Source organism: Parus major, chromosome 2 (assembly GCF_001522545.3).
Source record: "Parus major isolate Abel chromosome 2, Parus_major1.1, whole genome shotgun sequence".
Classification (NCBI taxonomy): domain Eukaryota; kingdom Metazoa; phylum Chordata; class Aves; order Passeriformes; family Paridae; genus Parus; species Parus major.
In genome coordinates this window covers 140,913,774-140,925,936 of record NC_031769.1, presented here as the reverse complement: position 1 = coordinate 140,925,936, position 12,163 = coordinate 140,913,774, and the positions used below count along the sequence as shown (strand labels likewise).

Here is a 12,163-nt window from a genome sequence, read left to right as displayed (position 1 = left end):
TTGTTTTTTCTCCCAAAGCATCAAATGAAAGTGTGCAAACCCTTATTTTTTCATTTCCCATTTTGCTCAGTTTAAGTAATTTTCAAGGTAGCAGCTCCATGCTAAATGTTGTCTGTTGTTCTGGGAGTATCACAGCACAATTGCACCTTCTCATTGCAAGCCTGTTTGTTCTCATAGATGGAGAATATCTATTTATCTAGACAAGGAAGGAGGAAAGAGAAGGACTTTGGCTCATACAGCCTCTCCCCATGCAGAGCACATCAGGCTGTTTTCAAAGGGGCTGTAAGAATGTGCCTCTCACTCCATGTCTTTATCCTGAGACTGTGGTGGGTATGTCTACTGGCAATTTTAAGAAAGTATTCTTCATGAGTCCAGAACATGGAATCATAAAATAATTTGGTTTAGAAGAGACTTTTCAAGACCATCTAGTCCAACCCCTCCTGCCATCAGGTTGCTCAGTGTCCCATCCAATCTGACCTTAAATGTTTCCAAGGGTAGGGTATCTGTCACCTCTCTGGACAACCTGTTCCAGTGCTTTACCTCTCACTGTAAAAAAAAATCCCTAACAAGCTTCTTTATAGCTCATCTAAATTGACACTCCTGCAGTTAAAAACCAGTACCTTTTGTCCTATCACAACAGGCCATGCTAAAAAGTTTGTTCCAAAGAACTAAAGATTATTACTGCATAATGGGCTCCCAGTATTGGTCATACACTGCAATATCAAATTCCCCTGAAGTTAGCTCTTTTTTTTTCTCTCCCTGTAAATTCTGTTCTTGTCATGGCACAGCTGTGTGTAAACATGCTCTATGCCTGATGATTGGTGGCTGTAGCAACATGTTCCTGCCACATAAACCACACAAACATAACCTTGTCACCCTCTGATGCTCTGTCACTACGAACTTTCTGTAAATCCAGCTGTTACTCATCATATTTTGATGTGAGGTTTCATTTCCTTCACTTCTTTCTTCCCAGATTTTGCTCATTTCCAAGCATACGTATGCATTGTCCCTATTTTTCTTTGGCTTTGTGATACCACTCTAATTGAGCCTGTGACTGCCATGTAGCTGTACAATGTTGAGAGCTGGTGCAGCCCCTGGTGTGATGCCAAAGCTTTTAGGTGTTACTGAGCTACGAAGGAAAAGAGATAATGATCATGTGGGAGGGAAGAAAAATGTATGGTGTGGACAAAATTCCCTCTCTTTTGTATTAGCTTAAATCTGTGCTAAAAGTATCAAATGTTAAGAGGTTTTATGCTCATTTGGGAAACAAACTGGAAACCAGAAATTTTTGTGAGTTTGTGTTAGATGGCAAAGTACTGAATGGCTGCAAATGCATCTGGTGTTTAAATGAAGATGGTCCTGATGAATGCTCCACAGCATCAGCTGTACCAAGTGCATTAACCTCATTACCAGGGGGGATGTTGCAAACGTACTGAGCCTCTTCTAAAAGCAGCTTCACTTAATAGATAAACCATGTTATTGGAGGAAAAGATCTCTTTTATCACAGACTCAATCCAGCTTCCTGCTGCACCTTTAGATAAATGACATGATCTGAAGGGATGGGAACCAGGTTGCATGTTTGGAGTAGGAATGAGAGTGATCTTCTTTCCCAGTGACCTGCAAACCCAAAGCACACAGGAATGATAGTGTGGGACAGTCTGTCCTACTGACACGGGCTTGAGATTTACATGCACGGGATATCTTGGTTGTCTTGCATACTGCACTATCCAGAGATAATGTTCTTATCCTTCTTTCTGCTTAATTCAGTCACTGTTTTTCCAGTTCCTTGCTGACTTTCCTGCCTGCAGCTCCATACAGCACAGATGGCTGGTACCACTATAAAAGTGATGGCAGCGAGATCAGGATATAACTCCTGCAGACCTCTTCTCAGGTTAATATAGGTGTGAACCACAATTTCTGGGAAGTCCTTGGAATAAAGTACACTGTGAGCTTCTTAAGTCATCTTCCCGCCTTTTTTTCAAAGGGTTTTGTGACTGGCAGCCTCCTGTTAATCTATTCTGTTTGAACTCCACCAACATACAAGCCAACAAAGGCAATTAAAGTCTGCAGTAATGATCAGCTCTGGGAAATGATCGGCATGGATTAAAGCAAATCTAAGGGGTAATTGCTTGGCAACAAGTTCCATAACCCTAAGTACAGGAGGGGACTTTGAAACCCTGGTAATTACATCAGAAAACCTGTTTGTATAATGAACATTGTTCTTTTAGCTTGATTGAACTGGAAAAAAAAAAAAAAGTTATTCTTTCAAAGGAATCCAGTATTTTGTTTGCAGGAGATTTTATCTACCCGAGATACTGCTAGAACTTTATTGCCAAAATATGTGGGTATATCACAATCTTTGATATATTCAGCCTTAGACAGGGAAGTGTTGCTCTGCTTTGCTGGTGAGAAGAGGAGGATAAAGTACAAAGAGGCTTGGCCACACACACAAATGGGCATAGGAAGTTTGTGGAAAGACTTCATTTGACCCAGGTGGCAATTCCTGAATACCCAACTCCTGAATTTTAGGTTTTATTTGTGGTGTTTTTTCCTGTACCTTTGCTTATGGTAAGTGTGGAGGGGAAGCCTGTGGTCACTGTTAAACAGCACGGTGATTTATTGCTCTCTTATGCAATGTTTAGTGTGCCCCATCAAGGGAGTTGCTCACCAGGGTCACTAACTTCATACTGATAAAGAAAGGCACAGCTTATGCCATGAGAAGGGAGACAAAGTTTGTATTCAACCAAAAGGAAGAGGCAGAGATGAGGGGGTTATCCCTGTACAGATAGCCCAGCCCTCTGATCGCTCCCATTTGTGCTCCGTAGAATTCGGAGCTCGCTCACAGGCAGATTGAGGTGGAGTGGCCACTGCTCCTTTTGCCAGGATCACAGAGGTCAGGATAGCAGGAAGGTTTCTGGGCAATCACCTTTATGATATACACATGACATAAGTGTGGTTTGGGTTTTTTGTTTGTGTGGTTTTGTTTTCTTCAGCTGTCTTATACCTAAACTATGGGATAGAAGCAAATAATTTAATCTCTTAAATGCACTCATGCTCTGCCAGCACAGTGTTTGCATTTCCTGAGCCACTGGGTACTTGCAAGTAACTCTTCCTGTGCTTTTCTAGTTCATTTTCAAAGACATGATTTATGAGGAGTTGGGTTAGTGGTGGATGAGCTGGCATGTCACTATCTGTCATGTGTCCCTAAATCACATTTTTAATAAAGAATTCTCAGGCACATGAATCTTGTTTAGGCACACTGACATGAATAATATTTAAGGATATGTACACACTGGTTCTCAAATTGTTAAGCATGGATTAGAAGGGCCCTCAACTGAGGATTTCAATAACATTTTCCAGTGTGGGAAAGGTTCAGATTAAGTAGTGATGTGAAAGTGAACTTTGTTATGTTTGGACCACAGTGAAGGTCCTCTAGTGTTGAAAAGCTAAGAACAACTACCAGATCAGGGTGAGGTCCATGACTTTTAGGTCTCCACATCATAAACACCTAATATAGCCAAGGGAGATGTAGTCAAAGCAGTTAATAGAACTGAAAAGATGCAATTAAGAATGTAGGAAACTAATGAAGTAAATTGTGTCACCATCTTCATTAATTTGTTTGTCTAATTCTTTGCTGCATGTAAAGACACCTTCAGGTGACCTGCCCAGATACAGACCCATACTATGGTAGATACTCATCAGCTTTTGTGAATTCCAGCTCCAGAGTTTCGTTTTGTGTATTTTTTTGTTTCTGTTTGTGGATTTTTTAAATCTTTTTGTCTGTTTTGTACATATTTAGATGTCTGGGGTGATAATAAGGGACTTGTTGCCTTGGTCACTCAGTGAGTAACTTGTGGGTTTGTTTTTTTGTTTGTTTTTGTGTTGCTCAGTTTTATTTAATTGTTTTTTGCTGTTTAACCATTTTTCAAATGTTGTATTCAGCTTCCCCAGGAGAAGCTGTCCCAGGAAGCTACAATCTAGCAATTTTCATAATCACAAAATTAACAGCTTGTTTGATGTTTTAAGTATCCCTATAGTTTTCCACAGCTGATAATGTACTAAACCCGAGAGACAATGGTAGTGTGCATGTGAGGAAGATTCAATATGTATCAGAAATATTTTAAAGATATAAGGCCACAGTAAGCAGTACTTTCTTTAATAATATCACAAGTAAATCTCCACACAAGGAAAATAATTCCTTAGAGGTGCTTGGGTAGCATTTTTCATCCCTCTATGATTTCTTCATCTGTAGCTCCAAAAACGAATTTTTCCTTGGTCTGCGTGATCTGTTGTAAAGATTGTGATTGAACCACCCACCCCAAAAGCTGAACAGGATTCTTGTGATAGCAGGAGCAGCAATGGTTCCTTGATGTTGTTATGGGTTGGAGTTTTCCTGGTTGCATGCCAGCAGCAGGCTGTGTATGGGGAACAGCTAAAGGGTGATATGCTTTCTCGTGGAGGAGTTTAAAGAGCTGAGAGAGAGAGATCAGACAAAAAAAGAAAACTGATCTTTGCTGAGGGCATGTGCAGATGAGAATTTTTCTTCCAAAATTAACTGATTGCCAGATCATTTGAGTTAATTCATGTGTTAGATAAAGGCAACACAGATACTCCTCTAACATTTATTCCAGGACTGAGGGGGGTCTGTGTTACCCTGTGGGAAGGGTAGCTCTAGCTCATTTTACTCTGCAAAAGCTCTATTGAAGTTAATATAGAAGGAAAATCTCCAGTTAGATGATATCCTACAAAGGATCTCTGGGATGTGCTATCTCCTAGAAAATATTTTGCAGAGGACACACTACCTAGAGTAAAATTTCATATTACATATTATAAAAGTAGCCACACTGTACTAAAAAGGGATGTCCTACTGCTGGTGCCTCCAGCTGTGTGTCTCCCTTCTGCTCACCCTGTATCTGATGTCAGGTGCTTGTAGGTCCTGAGTGAGAGAACCAGGGGATGGATTTCATGAGATGAGGAAGGCAGAGTGTCTCACCTGGCTGCAGATGGATGGGGGAGCACTGGTCACTCGAGATCCTGATTTCTGAGAGGATTTGGTGTCAGGTACAGCGCTGGCCACAGAGGTCCAGCCCTGTGTCTGTGCCAGCCAGGGGCTGAGGGCAGCGATTTGTGAGGACTCTGGAAAAGCAAGTGCCCTTCTCATGGCAGGGGAAAACCTGTGAAATCCAGCCCTACCTGCCTCATTCAGGACATGAGAGGAGGGAGAGAAAGGCAAGAAGTGGTGGGTGCAGGCCCAAGCTCTGGAGGCACTTATCCTTGGTTTAAAATCCTCTGGGGGTGCTTGTCCTTGGTATAAAACCTGTGGAACAAGGGAAGTCCTTCACTTAGCCCTCTGAGAGGAGGGCAAGCCAGTGAGATCCAGGCACACCTCCACAGGCAGAAAGACTTGATAGGAATTTGAGATTTTGAGGTGCTGAATCCCTCCTAAAACCACTGACTTCTGGGAAGATAAGGTTGCTCAGCAAATTCTGGCCCAAGGGAAATTTTGTAGAAGAAGCACCATAGGCAAAGCAGCAGAAAATTCCAAAACCAGATGGTGTTTATTGCTTTATAGTGAAGCCAAACAGGAAAGAGGGGGAGAAACTGAGAAGGAATAAGTAGCTTTATCTCAAGTCTTTCATCCAAACAGCTCTTTAAAATATATACTTGGATTTTTTTTTCTTTTTTTGCAATATATCTCCTTTGGTTTTATTCGATACTTCACTTTTTTTCCAACTCAATTTTATTTTAGTAGTAACTATTTTTTATAATTTGATTCTATTTATTCTAGGATCTCTTTTGCTAGTGGAAGAGAAGGAGAGACAGGATTATTTTTCTTGGTTTAGGCTGAGCAAGCTAATTTTATCCTTGAGATTATTGTAGCAACATTTTCAGACTTAACCTAGGAATATTTTTCCCCTTTACATGTATATATGACAAACATAGGTGGCTGATTATCACATTAGGAAGAATTTCCTACTAATGTGCACTCTCTCCCTCCTCTCCCCATCATGTTATTAATTTGTGAATTAGTGGAATCAATCGACTATTTTACAGAAACTGTAAATATTATGATTGAGTGTATAATAAAGATAAATATTTTTAACTGCCTCTCACTGGCAATCTTGACAACTTTTCTTTCCTTGCTGTCATTAAACAGCCAGTGAGTTATAAAGCCAAAATTACACCTCAGCCTTTCACTTTAGCAATTAAAAAATCCTGAGTGAAATCATCCGTGTAAGATTAGAACCTTAAAAAATATAAATATTCACAGCTGTCTAATCTTGTTTCTTGTAATATTGTGGTTACAATATTCTTAATCTTGTAATGTTTTAGTTAACATTTGGCCAGTACTTTTATCTTTCCTGGAAAAGTGTATTTATACCAACATTTTGGTAATTTAAGGAGTGTCAGACTACCTACTTCATATTCAAAGACATAGCATGAGGAATGATAAGTTTTTCTATTGGAAAATTTTGGTGAAACAAAAACTATAAAATTTTTATTGAAATGTTACGTTTTTCCTGAAAGTCTTCCTCTTTCTTTCCTCTCTTCTGTCTTAACTACAGACTGGTAAGCCTCACTTGTAGGCTGAATGAAATTCCATCGCATCTAGAAATGACCCCATTTCTTCCTCCCCTACAGATAACAGCATCAAAAATGATCAGGTAATACAATTTTTTTGTTTGGTGAGTAACCATTAGTCATCTCATAAAGACCAGGGAATTAATCAGATAGACTGCACACTTCCAGCTCTTGACTTGTGTGAGAATGAGCAATATCAAGTCATTGCCTCTTAACATGGTCAACTGCATGTGGACCAAACACAAGACCAAGAAGTTGACATCATCAGCTGTTTTTTTGGAAGGTTGTCTAAAATGAATCGGTGATTTTAGTGAAGTTGCTGGGACACCACAGAACTGGTAAGTTTTAATCAACTTAAAAGTAAATTAAAGGAATATTTTTCCCTTTACTAACTTAGCAATAAGAGGCATAAAAATGTCACTGAAATAACCCTAGGATAGCCTGCTAGCAATATTGATATGGAATTCTGTATTTATAGAGGTGTAATATGTAGACATTTATTGAAGACTAGGAAGATTTTGAACCACAGACATAGATCATGTCAGAATATACAAACTGCAACAAAATAATGATGCATTTGACAGGTATCTGAAAGTAGTCGTCAGCAAAGCCAAGACAGCATCAGAGCTGTGATCCTAACTTTTCCATTTTACTTTATTTCTCAGACGAATGGCAGGAGCATTAAAGTTAGTGGACCTGCCCCAGCGATAGATTTGCCACACAGAGCACAAGAGCTGAATACATTGTTGCTTATTAGTCCAACTTATGTCTCAGTTTTAGGAAGACAGGCATAAGAGTGTGCATTAACTCCATTCTCAGATGAAGCCATTGAGATAAATTTAAATCTATTGTTTTCAAACTTTATGTTTTCTGTTACTGAGATTTGTAACCGCCAGTAAGAAATTAAAAAAATAAAAGAAATCTCTTCAAGCTGATGCAAAGCTGTCACTTGCAATTCAGGGAGATAGGATTAGTTTATTTATTTACAGACATACAACCAGTTAATTAAGATTTATCTTATCTCTATTTTAATAACAGCTGTGGTTCTATCATCTGTGTTTATGATTAAGTGTGAACATTCAGCAATCCTAGAATCAGAGAACAACTGAAATGGATGTCTTTGGGCTGGGCTGCTGGTTTGAAATATCTTGAAAATGAGCTGCAATATTACCTTGCAAAATTTTCACTTAAAAGCTTTGCCTTGGCATATGCTTGTGCAGTGTTATAAAGAGAGTTATAACAAAGACTTTAAAATTTATTTAATTAAATGAGGGAGATCCCACATTTTCTAGAAAAAGATTTGCTGCCAATTTCTTTTTCAGAAAGAAATAGAATTTTGATTATATTTCCTATTTTAGATATAGAAAAGATTCAAGGAAATATACTTCTTTTTAAATGGACAAAATCACAACACATAAAAGTGAAATTTCACATTTCATGTTGTGACATGTTTAGTGTTCAGAAATCCAAAATAAGACATTGGAAACTTGGGCTTGAAAAGTGCCCTTCCTTTTAGTAATACTATTCTTGTGCTATTAATTGTGGAGGAAAAAAAAGTCTGTTAGCACATTGCTAATCAACTAACTGAATGGATTACTGCGTTTTTGAGAATTTGAGACCCTTTTGCCTTTTTATAGCTTTATTCTCTAGGTATTTTCTGATATCATGAAGGTAACCAGGAGGGAAGCCTGTGTATGCAATGTTCCTTTCCAGTGACAGATTTCCCTGTCTTCACCATTCCCTGGACAGAACCACCTGGACAATCAAAGCAAGAGCAAGAAACCTGTGAACAGGTCAGCAAACTGCTTGAGAATGGTTGGAAATGTCCTACTGTGTTAGATGAAATTGGGTTAAACTTTGGTTTCAGGTATCTTGTAATTTCTGTGAAAGGTGGGTGTCACTCCCCTTCTCTTGGTTGTCCAGCCTCAATATTCATGTTTGGAATTGATGATTCAAAGATCCTTTCCAACCTGAGATTCTGTGATTGCTCCATCTCACTGACTTTGGTCCTTGTGTCTCCTTCCTGTGAGCTCACTTAGCCTTCAGAAACTATCTGATCATTTTCTGCCAACCTACAGCATAGTTTGTGCTGGGATGGTGAAGTGAATTGGTGAAAGGAGTGGCTCAAAAACATCAGAGCCAACATAAGATAAGAACAGGAGCAGGACGAGTGGCAGAGGGAGGAGGAGAAAAATGGGGAGAACCACAGTGTCACACCAAGGTGTCGACAGTGAGTTGTCAGGTTGGCTCACTCCAGTTCATGGGACTGCACTTTCAAACCTGCTTCTCTGAACATTTTCCCTCAACTCTTTTCCTTCCTCTTTTCAGTGTTCATATCAAAGTATCAATTTTTTTATTTTTTTTTCTGTGTGGTCCTCGGCAGTGCCTTAATCCCATTTACTAGCATCACCAGAAAAAGCCATCAGGAAATGCAGTGCAAAGTTTCAGTGGTAAAGCAGGAAAATGCCAGAGGGAAAAATTGAGATTTTATAAGAACTGAAGAGAATAGTGGAGTTAAAATATATTTATCACTCTCTAGTTGTACTTTAAACCAGAGAAATCATCCAACAGCAGCTTGAATTTTAGCAGCTCATATCTTCCCTGCACTGGAGGAAACCTGGTGAAGAGGGGGATTGTTAAACTGTATTAAGGGAATGCTGTTGTTAATGAATATCTTTGAATCCTCCTGGGCAACTGAGAAGATAACACCCTCACAGGGGAGATGGAAAAGTCAAGTGAGCATCAGCAACATTGACAGCTGAAATTCACAACATAATCTGTATTTGGTTAAACTGAGATGGTAGGTTGCAAACTGTGGTGTCTGCTGAGTGGTTCTGTCTCCATGCCAGAGATGGTATTTGCTGCTGGCAGGAAAAGTGGGAAGCCAAGGGGATTGTCTCCACAGCTGGCAAGGTGAGATTTGGCTGAACATGTCTGCTGAAGTCCTAAACAAAAGAAGACCTCCTAGACAATCAGTGTTATGTAGTTTTCAAAGATTTATTTATAATTTTACTGGAAAAAAAAATACATAGGGCAGGAGGTCAAGATCACTTTCACAAAAGGTGTAAGCATCTTTTTCTTTAGCAGACTTTGGTTTCATTAATTCAAGCTGTTTACATTTTGCTGTAGAGCAGGTACTCCCCAAACAGAATACGCACAAACTGCTTCAGACATGAAACCTGCAGCAGATCAAGATATAGTAGTGTAAGAGGTCATCCTTCAGTCAAAGATGGTTTCAAAGTAAGCTATTTACATTTCCCTCAATGGTCTGTGAATCAAAATCTGGTTATTTACAGCATCTCAGCTGAAGGTCAGTGACTTCTATAAATGTGTTGGCTGATTGACATTAGACATAACTGCTTTTAAAATCAAATAGTCTTAAATGTTATGTAAAAATGTGGAAACATCTTGTGTGGGCACTTAAAAATTAATTCACTCCTATTTGCATTTGAAGTCAATTTTAGGCCAATAGTATGAAGTATAAAAAGGTTCAAAATAACAATTTACTTAAATCAGTGTAGGTTCAGGTTTAAACCAGGTCTTCAATGAAGGGCACAGCAGCAATGTGTTGTACTTACAGAAAAAAAATATTGTGGTGATTGTTTTATTATTCATCTTTAGCACAAACCTCCCCTAAGAGTGTCAAATATAAGAAATTCATCCTATCTCTCATATAGGTCCCCCACTATAAAAAAGAAGCAAGCAGATTTAGTGTTTCACTGGCAATAAGTCAAATGCTGCTAAAGACATAAGTCAGTGCCATTTGACACAACTGATAGCTTCCACTTGAGTAAAATTCATAAATGTTACCAGCATGAGATCTGAACAGATTTTTAATCTCTGGAGTCAGTGGCAGGGCAGTCTGGGGAAAACGAGGGTTATTTTGAGTCTTATGTTTGTCTGATGAATAAGAAGGACCTTTTTGAATTCTTTGCCTGAGAGCTAGCCTGATATTTATCCATCTATCATTGTCTGTTTTTCTTGTGCATTCCTGTTTTATTCAATTGTGAGTTGCTCTGTCTTTTTTAAAAAGGACTTGTGTGCTTGCGTGAGTAGCCACACAATATTGTAGTTCTCTTCTTTCTGAGCTGGAGATTGTAATTGCTTATTGATGGCCTATTTGTATGCTAATGTTGCTCAATAAAAAAAGCGAAAGCATAATTAACACTCCTGTTTCACCAAAACAGAAAGGGAAAAAGGAAAGCTTGGAAAGGTCAGTGGATTTCACATGATAAATTACTAAATAGTGGAAGACAGAGGATCTTACATCCTAGAATGTAATGCTTTCACTATTTATTAGCTATTATTTATTACAAATGCTGACTATACTTACTTTTTGGTAACTATTTTCTATATACAATGTATTTAGATATTATGACCCTGTGGTTGGTGGTATAATGTACTGCAGCCTGCCAGTTTTCAGATGTAGTGGCTTTCAAGGGAACAGCACCTCTGTTTATTCTCCTATATTCCATTAAGGCACAATTCACTAAAAGTGCAGGCAGAGCTGGCTGGCTCTTGGTGTAGAAGCACAAGGGGGACAACCGAGGGTCAGATCCCTTTGCAAACACTCACGGAGCAGCAACCTGCAGCCCTGGAGGCAGAACAAGCAGCACATTTACCACTGGAGTCAGTAAGTGTTGGCAGAACAGGCTCCTTGCATACTTGCAAAGCAAGGAAAATTTAAAGCCCAGACCCCTGTGATACATTTGGTTTGCTGGATTTTTGGGCTATGCTGTTAGACACAGAATCAAAAAGAACTTTTGGGCAGATGGACAAGTGTGGAGCTGGATGTGGTCAAACAGTGACTCTGCCCTGTTTTTATGCTGCCTTGGCCATGAGATGAAGTAAATTGAGCTGCTTTACCTGAGGTGAATTAATGTGTGTAGCCTCGTGCCTGGGGCTGTGTGGACCAAGTGTGATGGTGAGGTGTTTGTCTCTGCTTGGACAGGAGGACACTCACACTCACTGAGCTGCCACAGCATCACTGCATTCAGCCATATGGCCCAACCTTCAGATGCTATCCAGGCTTTAATGTCAAAATGGCATCAAACTTCTAACAGGAAGAAAAAAAAATCCAAATTATGACCTGAATGGTTATACATAACTTCTAAATGTAATGTCTTGTAATGGAGGTGACAGTGCCCTAACACCACCATCCATGGCTTTCTATTAGCATAAAACACATTTTCAGAATTAACTTTCAGAAGTTACTGAAACTACTTCCTCAGGACAATTTTGTTTTGTTTTTTTTTTTATCTGCAGAGGACACATCATAGGGAACAGGGCCTTCCCCACTGTGTAAGTTTGCTTCTTTGAGTGTATTACAAAATACAGTTCTTGCTTTTAGAGCTCTTCATGTTGCTTATGGAAAGCAGTTGTTGCATAGCCATGGACTAGTCATACAGTTTAAAACTGAATAAAAGACTATTCCAGGAAAAATATTTTATTTTCTAAGAAAATTAAGGATAAGAGTAAGTTAATTAGAACATATGTCCATATGTTAAAAAACTAGCAAATCCAAACTCAAAGTGCAGCAATGTCAAAGATTACTTTAAATTTGCTTTCCCTTGTGTGATTG

General features: G+C 39.0%; 1 long non-coding RNA gene across 5 annotated transcripts in view; it reads left to right on the top strand.

Annotated features, from left to right (window-relative positions):
* LOC107200994 overlaps window positions 1-12,163 on the top strand; it is a 107,669-nt gene that overhangs the window by 32,299 nt on the left and 63,207 nt on the right. For all 5 annotated transcript variants that reach the window (XR_001519926.2, XR_004496253.1, XR_004496254.1 and 2 more), the window contains 2 exons: window positions 6,567-6,665; window positions 8,220-8,375. This is a non-coding gene — a long non-coding RNA (uncharacterized LOC107200994). The remainder of the gene's footprint in view (window positions 1-6,566; window positions 6,666-8,219; window positions 8,376-12,163) is intronic.